Source organism: Panthera onca, chromosome C2 (genome assembly GCF_046562875.1).
Source record: "Panthera onca isolate mPanOnc1 chromosome C2, mPanOnc1 haplotype 2, whole genome shotgun sequence".
Lineage (NCBI taxonomy): Eukaryota > Metazoa > Chordata > Mammalia > Carnivora > Felidae > Panthera > Panthera onca.
Genome location: NC_138347.1, coordinates 28,245,459 through 28,264,735, shown reverse-complemented (window position 1 = coordinate 28,264,735; position 19,277 = coordinate 28,245,459). Strand labels below are relative to the sequence as shown.

Sequence of the window (19,277 nt, the reverse complement as noted above, 5' to 3'; positions counted from 1 at the left end):
ATATAATGGAATACTATATAGTCAATAAGAATTATGTTCTTCTGGAAGCCATAAAGATTAAAATAGTAGACTTAAAATACTTAGAACAGTGCCTGGTTCCTAATAAATATTCGTTCAAAGTTAACCTTTTCATCATCAACATCATCATCATCATCATCATCATCATCAGTATATCTTAAGACATAGGGAGATGTTCCTACATGTAAAATGAAAAAAAATTATAAAACAGTATTAAATTATTATATCAACTCAAAAATATTTATACATATGTGTGTATGCATGTATGTATGTGTGTCTGTGTGTGTATATATATATATATATATATACTCAGCAAAAAGATGAACAGTGTATTAGTTTTCTAGAGCTGCCGATAACAAAGCTCCACGGACCAGGTGGCTTCAACAACGTAAGTTTGTTGTCTTACAGTTCTGGAGACTATAGGTCCAAAATTAATGTGTCAGCAAGACTGGTTCCTTGTGAGGGCTGGGAGGGAAGGATCTGTTCTAGGCCTGTCTCACTGGTTTGTAGGCAGTGTTTTTTATCTATATCTCTCCACATTGCCTTCCTCCTATGTGCAGTAGGTCTGTGACCAAATTTCTCCTTTTTGGAGAAGTCTTGTTGGATTAGGACCCAATCTAATACCCTCACTTTAACTTGACTGTGTCTGTAAAGACTACCTCAAAGAAGGGAACATTCTCAGGTACTGGGGGTTAGGACCTCAACATTTGAATTTTGGGAGGACACAACTCAACTTAGAATGTATGTATATTAGTAATTTTGGAACTATGGACGACATTTATTTTACTCTTTTTGCTTATCTGTTATTTTCTACGATGGACTATTACCACTAATAACAATTTTAAATGTTATTTTGTAAAAGTCCATGCTTCAGAAACCTACACACCTTGTTTAAACATAAAATGAAAATACTTTTAATTCCTCGCATAGTTCTCTGTTTAAATATCACCTCTATTTCTACTGTTTAAGACTAAGCCTAGGACTTCTAAAAGAATATTTAACGTTCTCTCAGCAAAGGGGAAGTTTGAAGATTGAAACTCTGGATAGTCAGATTGTATGTGCTATGTATACTGCCTGGACTATAGAGTCCAAGATTATTATTTCCCTTGGAGTTCTTGTTTCATTGTGAATTCCTACACTGCACTGACTTAGGATAAAGTAGAATTATTATGTAGCTTTTGACTACTGTCTTTGGAGGAATGCTTATTCCTTTGCCTGTTTCAGAGCTTGTCAAATCTAAAGCTGGTATCGTACATATTTCTTGAGTGGTGCATTGCTATTCAGTAGGAATCCTGAGTATTGAAAACGTTAGAGCAAATGTAAAACCTGTTTTATACAATAAATGGGCTTCTGAGCAATCATTATTATAGAAATCAGATTAGACTTAAATGCAATAGAGTAAACTGTACATTTGTAAAATAAAGAATAAATCTGTAAGCAATAAAGTGATAATTAATTCATTTATATATATGTTTAAACTTTGTTGCTGAATTGGACTTTTTTGAAGCCAAGGATGTGCCTTGCTTGCGGTCATAAAATGGGTGGAATTAAGACACGCTTTGCGAAGATGAAAAGTTTCTATAAGAAGACCTCACACAAAAATTGTCTTGAAATCTATCATTTGAAAGTGCTAGTCCTTTTCTTTAAGCTTCATAGCTCATTTATGGGTTGGGTATTCTGCAAAATTAATTCATTGCCCATAGTTAATATATATCCTCGACATACTGTCTGGTGGCTTATATGGCTAATGCTTTAGCTGTCATAATTATTGATCCAATTTCATAAAATAAGTCAGATACAAAAAAAAAATCAGGTTCTTTACTAAGATACCTGGTGAGGCTATAGAATTAAAAAAAAAATTACTGAAGCCTGTTTGGTGGCTAATACCTTGCAGAGTGAGAAAATTACTCATTATGTTAAGTAATGTCTTCTATCAGCATGTAAATAACTTGAGTGATTGCTTGGAAAGAAAACTACTCCAAAGAGAAAATTAATGTATCTGATTTGTTTATTTATTCATCTAATTTAGGGCCAAAAGATTTTTGGACTGATACTAGATATGAAAATGTGTCACTGAAATTTATTGGAGCTCAGAGCTAGAGACCTTCCCTATAAATATAGATTTAAATAGTCGCATGCTTGGTTATCTCTGATAAGTTAAATCAGATAAGATATTTAATATATAATTCTCCCTTGTATATTAGAAGACAGTCTTCCCCGTCTCTCTGTTTCTGTTAGTTGTAGCTTGGATGGGAAATTAAAAGTTAATTTTGTCTTTGTCCTTCTGTCTTTTTCTTATCAGCAATGCCTGGGAGGCATGGTAAAGTATGCTGAGAGTGACCTTCAGTTTCCTCATATCATCTTGACACAAATGAGCCAGGCACTTGTAATTTTCATTATTCGCCACAAGAAGAGGAGCTTCTCTCAGTAGGAAATATACAACATCCAAAAATACAGAGGTATTTTATGTATCTCATGAGTGATTACTTAAAGAAGGTTGAAGGGTTGGAGAATCAATGGAGAAGGTGACGAGTGAAGGAGAGAAAATTATAGCCAAACTGCCACCATGCAGAGGGTGACGTGATTTACCCAAGGTGAGTAGCAGAACTTCTCTTTAGGGGCACAGTCAGAACTGGAACCCAGAGATCCTGGCTTCTGGTGCAGAATACCTTCTCCAATTCCATCCTGCCTGAGTGGACAGAAAAGCAAATGAACTTCCTTTGTCAAATGGGGCAAGATAACTGTTTTTGGTGCTGCGTCTCCACATGTCAGCATGTCATGTTGTTTCTTTACCTCTGCCCTATTCATATTTTTGTTTCTCTTGACTGAAGTCAAAAGGCACTGCTTGTAAGGACACAAAGTGGCCCCATGTCAACTTTCCCCCTGTAAATTATTTTTATGAGCATACCAACCAAGGGCATATCTAGAACACATGATCGCTTTTGGCATCTAACCCACCCTTCTCTCCCCCCATCCTCCTACCACCATTTTATGGGTAAAAAACACTTTTTCTCATCATTCTTCTCAAACAGGATCCTTGAAACTACTGTAATGTATAATGTTAATATATCAACTACCAAAGGAAAAAAAAAAAGTAACCTGATGAAAGTAGGCATCTGGGAGTTCAGGCTTCTGAAATCGACTCCCATTTCTTGGGATATGGAACACATGACTTCAGGCTATTCCTGCATCACTTTTCACTCCCCAGTAAAAAGCTGATTTTAGAAGGATGTCCTGTTCAAAAGTTGCTACACTAAGAATGTTAGAACTACAAGTTTTCTACATCTATGGCTGAATAGATAGGTGGAGTTGCTAATGACTTTCTTGCATGTTCGATGAAAAATGCTGTGTAAAGATCAACCTGGATTTTCTGTGTGACCCCTACGTGTTCAGTAAACACAGTGCAGGGCATCTGAATTCAGCAAAGGACACTGAGCTGTAGTCTGTGCCCTTGGGATTCTTCTTTATAAACATGCCAGAGCAGAGATAGTGACCTCATGCTTCCCAGGGAACATCTTCACTGGGTTGTCCTGAAGTCACCTCAAACTCAACACGTCCAAAATAGAACACAGTCCTTCTCACACATTCATGGTCACATCATGGGGTCACATCATTCCTCCGTTTGCTAGGACCAGAAGTCCCACTTTCGTGCCAATGACCAATTGTTTCTGGGTCTGCCCTGTCTCTTATATCTATACCTTCCATTTCTCTCCCAACATCACTAGCTTGGTGCGGGCTGGAATTACCTCTTGCTATGACTTTTGTAATGACCTCACAGATGGTCTCTGCAAATGCAGATTCTCCCTCACCAGCCCACCTTCTGTGTTGCTAACAGGATAGCCTCCTAAAACACTCAAATGTTAGCCACCTTCCCCAAAACTTTCATGGGCTCTTTGCTGCCTAAAGAATAAATTCCAACATTCTCAGTCTTGCAGACAAAGCCCTTTTGTAATTGGGGCCCACCATGCCTTTTACAGGCTCATCTGAGACTAGATCACTAATGAAATAAAACAATTTCCTTCAAAAATGTGCTATGTTCTTCAGCCCCTAAGTCTCTTCTCAAACTATCCCCCTAAAAGAATTCTCTTCCCATTTGAACTACCTTTTAAGATCTACCAAACTTTTATATCCTTATTAGGAAGATTGGGTAAGTGTCAACCCAAGATAGAATCCTAGCAGTTGCCCCTTCAAATATACAATCAAATCATAAAACATGTAATGATGAGAAAATATGATGTGGGAATTGTTGGCTGGATATCAATAGGCAAGATTCCATTACAATGTGGCATGTTCGGAGGACAAAAATCACACTGGAAAACATGACCCACGCATCAGTTGTACTACTGAGAAAACTACATATATATATTATGTATATATTACTGTAATCGGGGATGAAAGTTAAGGAAGGTGAGAAGGCAGATGTAAATGATGAGTGGAAGGTCTTCAGTGGTCTTTGTTTCACAATTAACCTAAGGTGGGGGGGGGGGTTGAAAACAGTTTTATTCCAACACTCACAATTCCTATACTTCCATTGTATAGGAAGATGAGATTTAGAGAGTAAATTAAATTTTCTTGCACTTCATTTGTTTCTTTCAAATGTATTTACCAAAGCACATTTTAAGGGAGGAGTGGGAAATGTCAGTTACACAAGAAAATCTATCCTCTGCCCGACTGAAGAAATTGTTCAAATGAAGTGCATTCTTTCATAAGCACTGCTTCCTAATGTAGCCAGGGTCAGTAAGGGCTTAGGTTATTAGTTATGTAATCCCTGGTTCCTCAAACTGCAGTTTTGATTTGAACACACGGTTTCAATTAGTTACTTCAGTTTTTGCCTCTAGATGTATTTCATTTTTAGGATCAAGAGAGGCTCAGACAATCACAGCATTTTAGAGCCACTCCTAATTTCACAAATATACACCTGACCCCCCAAGAGGTAACTTTACCACAGACACAGCTCTCAGCCCAGTTCTCTTTCCATAACATCACTTGTAGGTTGAATTATGTTCCCCAAAAAGATTTGTTGAAGTCCTCAGCCCTGGCATCTGTGAATGTGATCTTATTTGGAAAAGTCTTTGTAGACATGATGAAGACGTAAGTTAAAGTGAGGTTCTATGAAGCAGGTGGACCTTTAATCCAATATGACTGAGGTCATGACAAGAAGAAGAAAAGAAGAGTGCCTGGGTGGATTAGTTGGTTAAGCATCTGACTTTGGCTCAGGTCATGATCTCACAGTTCCTGAGTCTGAGCCCCGCATTGGGCTGTGTGCTGTCAGCATGGAGCCCACTTCAGATCCTCTGTCCTCCCTCTTTCTCTGCACCTTCTCTGCTCATGCTCTCCCTCCCTCAAAAAGAAATAAACGTTAAAAGAAGAAGAAGAAAAAAGACATGGAGACAGACACACGGGGGAACACCATGTAACAATAGAGGCAATCCATGGTGTCCCAGGAATTGTTGGCTCCCACCAGAAGCTAGGAAGAGGCACGAAAGGATTCTACCCGGGATTTCAGAGGAAGCATGGTCCTCTTGGCAACTCAATATTGGACTTTTAGCCCTCAGAGCTGTGAGAGAATACATTTCTATTTTTTTTAAATGTTAATTTTTGAGAAAGAGAGAGAGTGTGAGTGGGGTAGGGGCAGAGAGAGAAGGAGACACAGAATCCAAAGCAGGCTCCAGGCTCTGAGCTGTCAGCACAGAGCCTGACATGGGGCTCGAACTCACGAACTGCGAGATCATGACCTGAGCTGAAGTCAGATGCTTCACCGACTGAGCCACCCAGTTCCTACTGTTTTAAATCTGACTTGTGGTACTTTGTTACAGCAGACCTTGGAAACGAAGACACCACTTGCCATCTTTTGATTGCTCATTTTTGTTTTTATCATGTTCTTTTGGGGAATCTCAAAACAACTTGGGTAGTGTCTGGGTGCCAGACACTGCCTTTCCACTGGTGAAATCATCACCTCCGTCACCCTCCACCTGCTGCTCCTGAAGTACATCTCTTCTGACCTTTGGGGCCATTGTCATCCATAATGTCACATGAAATCTTATGTCTGCCAGTATGTTTGGTCCAATGAGCACTTTAAATTCTGATCCCTGGATGCTTCTATAAGCTGCCTGATGGTACTGTAATACATGCCAGCCCTACCTCTCCATGTTGCTGTGAATCTAGTGGCATAAAAATAATTTTACAAGTGTAATATTACTGGGCTAACATTTATTTAATACTTCTATGTGCCTAGGACTATGCAGATGCTTTACATATGCTGTCTTGTTCAATTCTCACACACACACAAAAAAACCTTGAAAGTAGATGTTACCATCATCTATGCCCATTTGACAGATCATAGAAATCGAAGCACAGGTTAAATGGCTTGCCCAAGGCCAGATGGCAGGAGAACATTGGAGCTTGGATTTCAAGCTACAGCTGACAGCTTCCAAAGTTCACGGATTCCCCTCTATACTGTAGTGTAGGCAATGACCCTAAACTATTTACCTTAGAAACTCACCTTGAAAACCCCCTTACTTACCATAAGAATTTAGTCACAACCTTTTTTTCTAGCCTCGTTTCTTGTTATCACCCCCACCACATACACACACACATACACACACATACACGTGTAGACACACTCACTAGCTACAGAAGTATTTTCACCTTGGCTGGAATACACAAGGCTCTTTTATCTCTGTTTATTTTCCACATTCTGTTCTTTGACCCCAGATACCATCCCCGTGCCCTTGCATATTTCAAGGAAACATCAACTTCTCTGAGTCCCAAATGCTCCACAGGTAGCTACTCCCTTCCTGCATCACTTACTCAAGCTTATACTCTGATACTGGCCTTGGACTAGGATGAGGCTATGAGCCACGGTCAGAACAGTTGAGGAGACACTCACTCTTGGGTTTCAGGGGCAGAATAATCTCTAAGTTCTTACTTTTTATTCATTCCTTGAACATATCATCTCCTGGAGCAGATTCTGTTAGGGTGAGGGTAGAGAAAATACAGATGGGGGAGACAGAGAAAACTATGCCCCCAGACAAGGAAGAGAGCAAAGCTGGATGGTGTTATGGGCAGCAGGACCTTGGCAGGGCCTCTACAAGATAGCAGAACCACATTTTGGGAAGGGGTGGCTACCTTCATATCTAAGAACCTGGTCTTAGGGATCTGGCTCCCAGGTCCTCAAGGATCCAGTAGCCTATCTGTATCATGGAAGTAATGGGGCTTCTAGACCTGAAGCAACCAGCCAGGCTTAGACCATGGGCATCCAGGATAGTCTGTGTGGACAGATTGCAGGGGATCTCCTCACATGCTCTGGGCTAAAAAAAAACCACAGGACCTTTGCGTGACAGAGGGACAAAGCAGGAAGGGATCCTCAGTGATGACTGAAATTGAACCTCTCAGATGCTCTGTAAGATGAGAGTTCAGAGTAGCATTTAATCTCCTTAACAAAACAAGCAAACAAACGAAAAAACAGACACATGATGTTTATTGCACATACACCTCAGTTGGTGAGTCATGAGCCACACCCAAAGCATTTGTTTCCATATCTGCCTCCGGCACTGGATATGAGCTTCTCCAGGGCAAAAACTGATATTTTTTGTCTTTGCATTTTCAACACACTCCTCCCCCCCCCCCCCCCAAAAGTGCCTACGGTAAAGCAAGTCCTAAAGAGATGCCTGCTAAATGGATGAATGAATAAATGAATTAATTGAACAAGCAGTTAATCAGTCTCTATGGGTTCTTCATGTCCTTAGATTCTAGGAAAGAAATGAAAAAGTACCAGATTCTCCAACTTGTCTTTATTTGGAAATGGAGCTGAAGCCCAGGGAAGAGGAGAAAGCAAAGACGGAATGGGGTTACGACCTTAGAAGGGCTTCTTCTTTCTTTAGGCATTTGAGTCAAGGGGATGAATAAGTGAATCTTCCTCCCCTTTTATTTGGGATAGCACTAGCTTCCTCCAGACCATATGTGACATCAAGGAATTGGGCTGGGTAGCTACATCAGAGAATTTGATAGAGGTCTGCTGGAAGTCACCAAGAAGTGAGCCTCAGGGGAATTCTGTTAGCAAAATAGCACTGTCTCTCTATTTCTCTTCATGCCCACTGAGAACTCAGAGCTCTACTAGCTGGTTCTTCCAGGTGTGTCCATTCTGGACGGCCATGACCAGGATAATTTGAGTGGGGGAATTTCTGCTCATAATTGTGTAGTTACTGGGATTCCAAACACCAAGGACACCAGGACACAAAAGAATATTCTATGATAGCAAGGTTTCATGAGATTTCTTTTATGTGCAATTGTTGGGACTTCTCTCCAGGACCAGATAAGATCATCAAAGACCAAACTGTGAAAATATTTCAGGGAGCCATCAGGAACATGAAAGGGACCAAAAACTTCTCATGGGAATTAGTAAACCAGCATACTGCTCTCTGGTCTCTTTCTAGCTTTCCCACTACAAGGAATTAGGCTGACAATTTTATCATAACCAGGGTGTGTCACAGGGAGCACTGGCTTCCTAAAATCTTTAACCAACTGTGGAATTTCATTCTTCTTTCTGTTCCTAGGGATCCTGAGAGCCCCTTTCCTCTCAGGAGTGGATATCAGGAGTGGTTTAGCTCCTAATTAAATTGTTTCCTTTAAGACAAATGAATAATCTGGCCATTAGCTCCCAGTTCCAAAGGTCTTATCCTCTTTAACCATCGGTTAGAGCTGAAGTGTCCTGCCTGTCCCAAGAGGGAAGACATGGAGGCCAGGAACCTCTAACCCCCTAGGGCTACTTGGCCATATTCCTTCTTCCTTCTACACCCATTTTTGAGGTAAGAGTCATCCCCATTCCTGCTTCTTTTAGGTTCTGCTGGAGTTGGGAGGATTAGGCAATGGACGTGACTGAAATGCTCCAGCCCCACCCTTGGGTCAGGGCTATTGGCCAGGTTACTCATAAGAGGTCACTGTGGCTGTCTGCTGCCACTCAGCCCAGGCTGAAGCCACTAGCCACAGATTACAGGTACACAAGGGCAAAGACCTAGGGGTCCGGCTCTATTAGTTATAGGACCAGTTTGTCATGGTGACCAGATGGATGCTTCAATGACTGAGCGGCCCTCCTCACGTGCTCCTGGGTTCAAGGCCAGAAACACAGATTTTGAAACCAAGAGAAATAGAAAGAGACCTTAGAAACCAAGAGAGAATAAGAAAAGTGCTCTAAGATTTACAGACTAGAGAAAACAATTTTGCCTTTACGAGAATGTTTTTGATTTCTGATAGAAATATTATATATTCGTTACATTCATGAGCCCAATATTGACCTGACCATGGCTTTTAATTACAGTGTTCAGATAAACCTGTAATTCCTTTATCAAGGAATAAAGTCAGATGAAATTAGATATAAATAAAACCAGTGTCCTAAGCTGAAAATCTCTTGGACGCTTAGGGTTCAAGTTCAAAGTTCAACAGCAATTTGTCTACCTTCTTGACCTCCTCTAAAACGTGTCTGCTTTTCCCTCAAGTGTTAGCAATCATGATGTGCTAAATTTTTTCCCCCTACTTTATTTCGAGGCTTTTCAGTTTTGTCTCATTGGTCATGTTTTTTTAAGCTGCAAATTGCCTGTGGGTCTATCTTTCCAGATACTGGATACACCCTGTGTGTTTAAATAGGTACTTTGAAAATAAAGGTTTCATTTACATCATTATAAGTTTGGGTAAATTCACCATTGCATTTGGGTTAAAAGAAGCATAATCGATGATCTAACTTCCATCACCTCCTCACTGCCTTGAGTTTCTTTGACTCACAAAGTGTAGAGAAAGTTGGAGATTGCTTTTTGCTCTAAGCACCTTTTATTTTTTTATTTGTTTTGTAAGATACTCTTTGGTACTGATGCACTTCCTTAACAACATCCGTAGAAAGATAGGTATCAATGCCCTGGTAGAAACGTCCAGACAACCAGAACCTGTTACTGGGTTCTAGTTTATTCTTCACTTGCTCCATAATCCATTTAAAACAGAAGAATGAAAGTGATCATAGAAATAGGTTAGGTATCATAGAAATAGGTTAGGTAAGGGGAAAGGAAGACAGAAATGCTTACAAATTGCAAACAGGAAAGAGAAATGAGGACAACAGAGCTTCAGAACGGCTGCAAACACATTCATAAACAAACAGAGGCGGCCCTGGAACAATTCATGTTTGTCTTTGCTCCGATGGTGCAATGTGGTCTAGTGGTCCGACCAACTGGGAATCCAGGGCCTGGGTTCTCAGTTTTGCCGTAGCCTTGCTGTTCTGCACTGAACAGCCTTGGGCTGGATGGATTTGGGCAGGGTTTCTTCATCTGAGAGATAGGCAGATTTCCCGACTGCCGGGCTCAATGTTTGTAAGCGGACAGGTGGCAAAGGGGTGAAGGGCAGTATTAGAACCAAAGCAAGATTGTCATACATGAACAATCAGTCCAAGGAGTTTTACCTTCACCGGCACATTTAAAGTCAAACCCCAATCCTCTCGGCCCTGTACAGTGTATGTGTTTGTTTGTTTGTTTTGTTGAGGTCTCTGATAATCTCGGCAGTTTGGAGACGGGTAGGAGTGTGCGTGAGGAGCAAATGGGGTCATCTACTCACAGTCTGCCAGTGTTCAGTGTTTTGCGCATGCTCTCGCCCCACGCCCAGCACCAGGTCTTAATTTTTCCTTAGGAATTCATATTGTAGTGTTAGATTTTATAATTAGCAAGACTAGTTTTGCGTATTTTTCTCAAAATGATAGCACGTTTACATATCATAAAGGAAAATATTCAAACCTATCTGAAGTTCTTTTTAAATGCACCCCTGTTTAAAGAAAACCCCACTTCTATTAAAATACGGAGCTACTTGGAGTTTCGCCGAGCCTGCTGATCAGTGAAATCCATAAATAGTTAAGAGCCTCCAGCCCATGTTAAAGAGGAAGTAAAATGGACTGATCTCATGACCCCAAAACACACCGGATACTGCAAACTAATTGACTTTTTACTTGGTATTTAAGCAAACTATTTTAGAGTGAGAATTCGGTTATTTCTGAATTGTTTTTATGTCTTAACATCGGAGTCAAATAAACTTGAAAATAATTATGCTTTCTTTGATTTCAAAGTGCAGGCTTTAATGAGAAAATTATTGCTTTTGTTTTTTAACTCATGTAGCCACTCAAGAGGAATTGTATCAAAACTATTGCTTTTAAGCCTTATGAACAAGTTACAAAATATAAGAGCTAATTCTTTAAAATGTATGTTTTATGTTTAGAAGTTTTGTTTGTTTGTTTGTTTGTTTGTTTTAATTTTGGGCATTGTTTTCCACTTAGAGCTCATTTCTGGCTTAGAGAGCCTAGAAAAATGGTCTGAACAAATAGTAATTTTTTCCCCCTCTCCCTTCCTCCTTCCCTTCCCCCACCTTCTCACATTCTTCCTTTTTCTCTTTCCCATGCTCCCTTTTTTTTTTCTCCAACATGTTTGAGCTCCTACTGTATACCTGGTATTATAATGCCGAGTGCCTTGAATTTAAAGGTGAAAAGACCTGGGTTATTCAGAGAGCAAATCAGGGAGAGACCCAGGACAGGAAGCCGCACTAGATATGGAGAACCCCACTGGATACAGAGAACCTTCTCCATAGCTAGACAGACAGCCAGGCCGTAGGAAGTAGGGTTTCAGGGAGACCTTCTCAGAAGAGGTGAGCTTTGAACTGACACTAAAAGATAGGTAGTGATTAGCCAGGTACCTTAAAAATATGAAAGCTGGGAACAGCATACACGAAAACACAGAAAGAGAATACAAGTCAATGCATCTAATTTATTTGCAGGGGCGGGAGGTGGAATGTGGGGAAGGGGGAGTAAGAGATGAAGCTGGAGTCCCAGGCAAGGGTTTCCCATGTCACGCTGTGAGATTCGGGTTGATTCTTATGGGCAAATGGGAGCCACTGAAGGTGATCACCGAAAAGAATGACAGGACCAGGTTTGCATTTTAGAAAGCTCACACTGGCATCTTCTAGATATCCAGAGGAGATAGGGGTTGAAATTGAGAGCTTCCAATAGATACTATGTCATATGAATGTAAATTTTCTTTCAGAATAAACCTGGGCTCATGCATTTATTCATGCAGCAAGCTTTAATTGAACACCTACTTTATGCAAGGCCTCTGGTTCAGTGCTGTGGTCAAGACAGAAAGAGATGAAACATAGTCACTGTAAGCCTCTCAGCATCCCTCCCAAATACCATCTTTTTTGTAAGATAAACTTCCTACTGCCTGAACCTTACCAGAGGACCCTCCCCCCCATACTGTGTATAATATACGTTTTGTGTACAACTTAACTCCACTCTTCTAGAAAATCTTTTCTTTTGTTTCAAAATGCAACAACTCTGATAAGTTAAATAGCATCCATCCTTCCCCTTCCTTAAAGAATATTTTCAGTGTCAATGGACATCTCCCCTGGTACCCATCAGTAACAAATCCTGTAACAAAATGAGGAAAAAAACTTCAGTCTTGTAAATCTGCACACCTCCCTGATCTAGGTGGATGAATTTCCTTCATTTCCAAGAATGTTCCAAGTGCTAAAAGTTAATTTAAAAGGAAAAAAAAAAAAAAAGGCTGGTTGAACATTCTCACTCTAATTCCACTTGTAGGAAATGAAGAAGAATAGAAATTAGCACCTATCTCGGTGGAGTGTCCTGAGAAATCACTGTGTGAAAATACAGAGTGTGATCTCAATCAGAAGCTTCTGCAATGAGATTTTGGAACTAAATATAGCCCCCATAAGCAGACTTGACTCATAAGTGGAGACAATTGATCTTACAATTAAATTTCTAGGGCTTTTTAGATAAAAGAAAATCCAAAATAATCTTTATTCATATCTTACACCAATCTCTTTAGGTTTTAGAAATCACAGCACTTGACAATTACACAGTCTTTTCTACAGGTACTTGTGCAAAACAATTCCATTTTCAAAAATTGGGAAAACCTTCTAAAATAAAATACCTCAAGGGAAATTTTTTTTAAAAATTGGAAACTCAGGTAGCACTGGAAATAAGAATACGAGCTGACCAAAATGGATGTCATACAAGGAACAACAATACAAAGCTGAATGCAGAACTCATAGTTTGTATATTAATAATGCAAGATCCATATACATTTATTCATAATAATTGAAGATAATTTGCCATGGAATAACTGAACCAGAACTAATTGTTGCTCTCTGCATTTTATTTTAATACTATAACCCGATCTTATAAAGATTTTCATAGTAAAATTTAATGTCAAGTCAATGCAGTATTAATATCTGATTATCTATTCATATAATACATATATTATGGATACTATGAACAAATTAAACACATCACTAATTACAAGTAGAGGCCTACTGTATTGGGGAAATAGGATTCTGTTTATTTCTTGGAAGAGAGCTTCAAAAATAATAATGGATCCTGAAGAATCTATAAAAATTATATGAAGAGGACATTGTCAGCTATCAAAGATACTCCAAACTGCTTAAAGTTTATTTATTTGTTTCACCCACAAAGACAGGGAGCCTTCGCTGCCTTCCAGCTTCTTCTGCTCAATAGATTTGGTGCCATCGAACAGTTGAAATCAAAACAATGCTAAGAATGGAAAATTAAAATCAAGAAAATTGTTGAAACATGAAACCACCAGCGCTGTTCTTGGTATCCAAAGACTTGACTTCAAATTGCCTCCACCAATAAATAGCTTCAAGGCCTTGACTACAGCACTCCCTTACTCTGGACCTCAGTTTACTTACCTATTAAATGTTAGACAATACTATTCAAATATTCCACTAATTGTGAGTAACAAAGCAAAACAATGGGATAAGAAATGTATAAGTGTGTGTCAAAGTATAAGGCAATGAAACTTTGCTACAGTGATCAGTACCATTCTTCCTGGATAGAGTTCTCTCTCTTCAGGTGGTTTCTTAACTTAGGTACTAAGAATACACAGGCTAGTCCAAGAAAAACCCACCCGAAATATTGTTGAAAGAAATATTTTTAAAATTTTAATCATCAGAAGGAAATATTTTGGTCTGGTTGAGGAACATCTATCTTTGATATTAGTTTGTTCGGATATTAGTCTATTCAGGTATGCAAGGGTAAGTAAAGTATGGCCTCTACCCAGAAGGCACAAAGACTTGTCATTTCAGAAAATCTATAAACTGAGAAATTTCTGTTCTATGAAGTTCCAGTTTATGGTTTGTAGGACTTTGACACCTACAATTTGACCACATGTCTTACCACCTCCTTGAGCGTACAGAGTTTTTGTGAGGACAGGCTTTCCAATGCCCCTTCCTAGTGCCACTAACACTGTGTTAAAACTGAGTATTGATGAGATGCCAATCTACTTAAAAGCTTTATTCAGTTCAAGTCAGTGCAGTTCAGCAAACATTTGTGTAGGGTTAATCCTGGGCTGGGAACTGTGCTAGGTACAGGGCAATTCAATAAGGATTTAGAAATAGTCCAGGCCCTCCAGCAAATCCCACTGCCTATGAGATACTACCCAACTCCATGGGATGGCATTTGAGCTTAAGAAAACAAAACCCATCACCAACTTAATATTAGCCATGTAAAAAGACAGTTTTGAGGAAAATTGGGAAATTTAATATGGCCCTACTATTAGGTGATACTTCAGAATTATCACTAATTTTGTTCATGATAACCGCATTGTGATTATATAAGATAATGCCCATTCATTTTAGAGACACATATTGAAATCAGAAGAGGTGAACTTATAGCTGTCTGGGATATCCTTTTTAAAAAACTCAGGAAGGGGCTCCTGGGTGGCTCAGTCGGTTGAGCGTCCGACTTCGGCTCAGGTCACGATCTCGCGGTCTGTGAGTTCGAGCCCCGCGTCAGGCTCTGGGCTGATGGCTCAGAGCCTGGAGCCTGCTTCCGATTCTGTGTCTCCCTCTCTCTCTCTGCCCCTCCCCCGTTCATGCTCTGTCTCTCTCTGTCTCAAAAATAAATAAATGGTAAAAAAATAAAAAATAAAAATAAAAAAAACCCAAAAAACTCAGGAAGAGGGGCATCTGGGTGGCTAAGTCAGTTGAGCGTCCGACTTCAGCTCAGGTGACAGTCTCATGGCTTGTGAGTTCGAGCCCTGCATTGGGCTCTGTGCTACTAGCTCAGAGCTTGGAGCCTGCTTTGGATTCTGTGTCCCTCTCTTGCTCTGCTTCTCCCCCGCTCATGCTTTCTCTCTCTCTCTCTCTCTCTCTCTCTCTCTCTCAAGAATAAATAAAAAACACTTAAATTTTTTTTTTAAAAACTCAGGAAGAAAAGAAAACAAGTAGATAAAACAAATGTGCCACCAATTTGATAATCTTTAAATGTGGGTGATGGGCATTTATTTGAGGGATCATTTTATTATTCTCTCCCTTTTGTGAATGTTAGGAATCTTTCATAATAAACACAGTATAAAAATTGGTTGCCCTGTCTTCTAGCTTTTGTTGTTCTTCCCCTTTACCCAGGGTGAGTCTCAGCACTTCCAGTAGTGGGCTACCTACTAATATATGGATCCTCAAGTAGCATTGGGCATCTCCAGTTCCTAGTTCAAAGCCATCTTTGAAGGCCTCACTCAGGCCACCTCTGCTGAGTGGCTCAGAAAAAACAAACAGACAACAACAACGACTTCTCCCATCTTTGGGTACTCAGTACATGACTTATAATTCTTTTATGGTTTGTGTACAATTTATTATAATTATTACTTCTCTTTTCCTCTTGCTTGAGTGGAAACTCCTGTAGATTGGACATCTTATCTTAATTGTCTTTCTTTCCCCTTACTCATCACAGAGTGTGACAGAGTCTCCATCATGTACGGCCCTTAAAAATGTCTGAGGGATGGTAGCATTATCAGTCTTCATGTTGCTTAGTACCTAGCACAATGGTCATGTTTGTGAGCTCAGTAAAGATCGCTTGAAAAGTATATTTTGGCAGCTAATCTGTGCAAATCACATTTGGCTATAGAACTATGGAACTAGGCAAAACTTAAGTGTATTTGTTTAGCTTAACCTAGCTACTGGAGCAATTTCCGAAGTCTCCTCATTCATTTCAGGTATCAGGCATTTGATTGAAAAGAGAGCCAGCAGAAAGTCATTTGGAGAATGCTGCATAACTAGGGCTCATTCTGGTGCAACACACAGTATGACTGTCCACGAAGCGCTCTTTGATTTACCAGGCAGTCTTTTGACAGAGCTCTTCTCCCTTCAGGGAGGTGTGGGTGGTAGAGCTGGTGACATGGGACAGGGGAGCAAAAAACGTCACTCCAAATAAAGCAGCGAAGTGCTCCTGTGCAGTTATAATGCGATTCCATGAGATAAAGAAGATTTGCTTTTTACATTTACTTTCACAGAGATTAATTCCACACATCTTTGTAATAAGAAAATATTCTAGGGGCAAAACAAACGTGATACTTTCTAGAGGCCAACTCTATATACAAATTTAGACTTTGCTTAAAATAACGAGTTATCATGCAAGCCAATCTTGACAAGCTTTTAAAAATCGGCAAGGAAAATATATTTCATTCGTTTAAGTTGGCTGTCAGAGTCCAGTCTCAATACATGATTTACTTGGGCACGTGGCATGTGTTTTGAAAAATCAACCTCCTTTGGGAATTGTCCTCTTAAGATATTTATCCAGAGATGTGCAAGCTGTCAGTGAACACGACGCTTGAGCCAGAAATGGGCAAGTCTGGGTAAAGTGCAGTGGTTATGTAGTTTTTCTGTGTGTGTGTGTGTTTGACAGTTTTGGTCAAAAATATAGGTGTCATTTCCCTCAAGTAATCTTTATCATCTGTTGCCTCGGCTCATCTGAGGGTTCATAATTGTGTTGTTTCTCTTAGGACCAAGCTGAGAGTATAATGTTAAGCTTAATATAGAACTGTTTGGAGGCTTTTTTCTCCCCCCCATCCCACAGTTTCACCATGTGCATTTGTCCAAAGAAGGCGACAAAGTATTTTACAATATTTGACGACAGATTGTGACTTCCCACTTTACTGGCTTCCTTTGCCCACCCAGCAGCAGTATCTTCTGCGTTCCTTTAACCTGCAAAGTTATGACGGTGGCTGATTGTATTTGATAAAGATATCACCTTTCTGGAGCAATTCTTTACTAAGAATTTTAAACTTCATTATTATAAAAACTAGGGAAAACTACAGCTTACACATTTATTTTTTCCAGGCAAAATTCATTTGTCATGATGAAGGATTCCTCAGTTCTAAAGACTGAATATGCATAATAGATATACTTGGAGGTAAGTTTGCTTTAGGGTAGGAGTAAAGCTTCTAGCTCCTCGAGGAATAATGTGCCTTTGATTTGGAATACTTGGACACCCCTATGAGCATAAGTTAACTGAACATTTTTGTTACATTTAAGCCCCATTTTCTTGGGAATATAAACTCTGTATTTGTTATGGGACTTACGTATGGATTTGTATAGTCTATGATAGGTTAATCTTTGTGATTCAAATCGCTCTTACTTTTATGGGAAGTACTGTGCCATTTTCGATATGGTTATGTAAGTTATGCAGTTTAGCAGCAGAATTACATTCATTCTCTCAGTGAATAATATTCTTCTAATAACAGCATATTTAGACCCAGATAGAAGTTGAATTATTGTTCAAGTTTCATTTATTGAACAGAATAAGGACAAAATGCTGTTAGAAATTCAAAGAAAATCTTATGAAGTATACTTAGAGTCTATACTGTAAACCCTGTGTGTACGGTATCCTTGGGACTATGCAATGAAAACAGTGATGAGTAAACAATAAAACAAAAGTAAATCCACTTACCAAACCCAGAAAGGTGAAAGCACTTGATGAAACACAACTCCACAAGAAATCTGAAGTGCTGATAGAACTGTTACATAACCTTCAATTTATTTTAATAACGCTGGAAGGGCAGATGTCATAGCTGTTCCTGGAAATCTTTTTGAGGTTTCCAGGATGTGTTCCTATTACCTTTTTTTTTTTAAAGCATCTACTATATTGTGCAACCTGCAACCAGCATTGACTAATTTATATTTTGTTTCCTCTTAAGGCTGACTCAGGATCAGTTCTCCTAAAAGAAGTTCAACTGAGTAGCATGTAGGAATCATATGCAAAGAAGCTTCTCGATGCAGGACAGAGCACAGCCTCAGGAAGGTCACACAGGTCAAGCTGATTACCTCCTCCAGCTCTGGCAAGCAGAGGGCTCAGCTGGGTTACCCAAGTTCACAAGGAGCTATTGACATTCAGCTTCAGCTCTCACTCATTACAGATCAGCAGGGGACTGTCTGGGCCTTAGGTTAACTCTTCCCTGCCCTCTTTCAAGATTGCAGTGAGGCTAAAAATGAAAAGAAGCTGCACGGTAACATGGACACAGTTTATGCCTGGTTATTATTCAAGAGATGAACCTTTTCAACCAATATCTAATAAACCTCTTCCAAGGGAAGCAACAATCGCCTTCATCATTTTGCAAGTAAATGTATTTGTCCCACATTTGTTCATTATGCAGTAAATGTTTATTTTGGAGGAGGATGGTAGTGGGGAGGATGTTTTATCTTCCCATGGATTATTCCCACTTCAGCTTTGAGAAAGGAAGCCCCATATGATTTCTAAAAAGATAATAGCATTTGTAATTCTCTGTCACTTAACAGTGCAGGTTTCCCCTGAATTCTTCATGTAAAACTAACCTCGGGGGGAAAAGCATAACGACCCATGACCTGAGAAGCGAAGTTTTAGGAAAGTTTGGAACCTCTCTATTAGGTTACAGCTCAGAGCCCTTTAGTGGTAAGCAAGTTCTGAACTTCAGGCTTTGATTTCCTGCTGACACATTAGGATCTTCCAGAAGTGACTTAACCTGTCTGCCTCTATAAACTCATTTGTAAATTGAAAATAATAGTTATTTTTTAATCCATAAAGAATGTCTTTCCAGTAGCTAGGGGAAGTCTGACTTCCTGTTAAATTCGAGGGTCATCTTTACCTTTGTTAACTCTCCATTCTTTAGCATTCTACTGGTCCTGGCACACACATTATGCTGAATCCTTGGTTCTCTTCTTTTATTCTTAATTACTCCTGCAAATGGCTGAAGATTTCACAGAGTAGAGGCCAATTTTTATTCTACTACTATACGTAACAAAAGCAAGTATCAAGCTTCCTTCAAGGGCCTTGCCCTTGCAAGACCCAAGCCCTACCTTTAAGGAGCTTAGAGTGTAGCCAGAAGACACAGAGTTAGAAAACAATGTGTTCACTTCTAGAAAATCCAAATGAATGATTCAAACTCCAGTTAGGT

The 19,277-nt window shown here is 39.6% G+C and overlaps 1 long non-coding RNA gene across 2 annotated transcripts in view; it reads left to right on the top strand.

The window, feature by feature from the left end:
• The window catches only part of LOC132683869 (uncharacterized), a 53,982-nt gene extending 35,539 nt beyond the window's left edge, over positions 1 to 18,443 (top strand). For both annotated transcript variants that reach the window (XR_013557753.1, XR_009612428.2), the window contains exons 3-5: positions 2,321 to 2,612; positions 17,188 to 17,260; positions 18,045 to 18,443. This is a non-coding gene — a long non-coding RNA (uncharacterized LOC132683869). The remainder of the gene's footprint in view (positions 1 to 2,320; positions 2,613 to 17,187; positions 17,261 to 18,044) is intronic.
• The last annotated feature ends 834 nt before the right edge of the window (positions 18,444 to 19,277 follow it).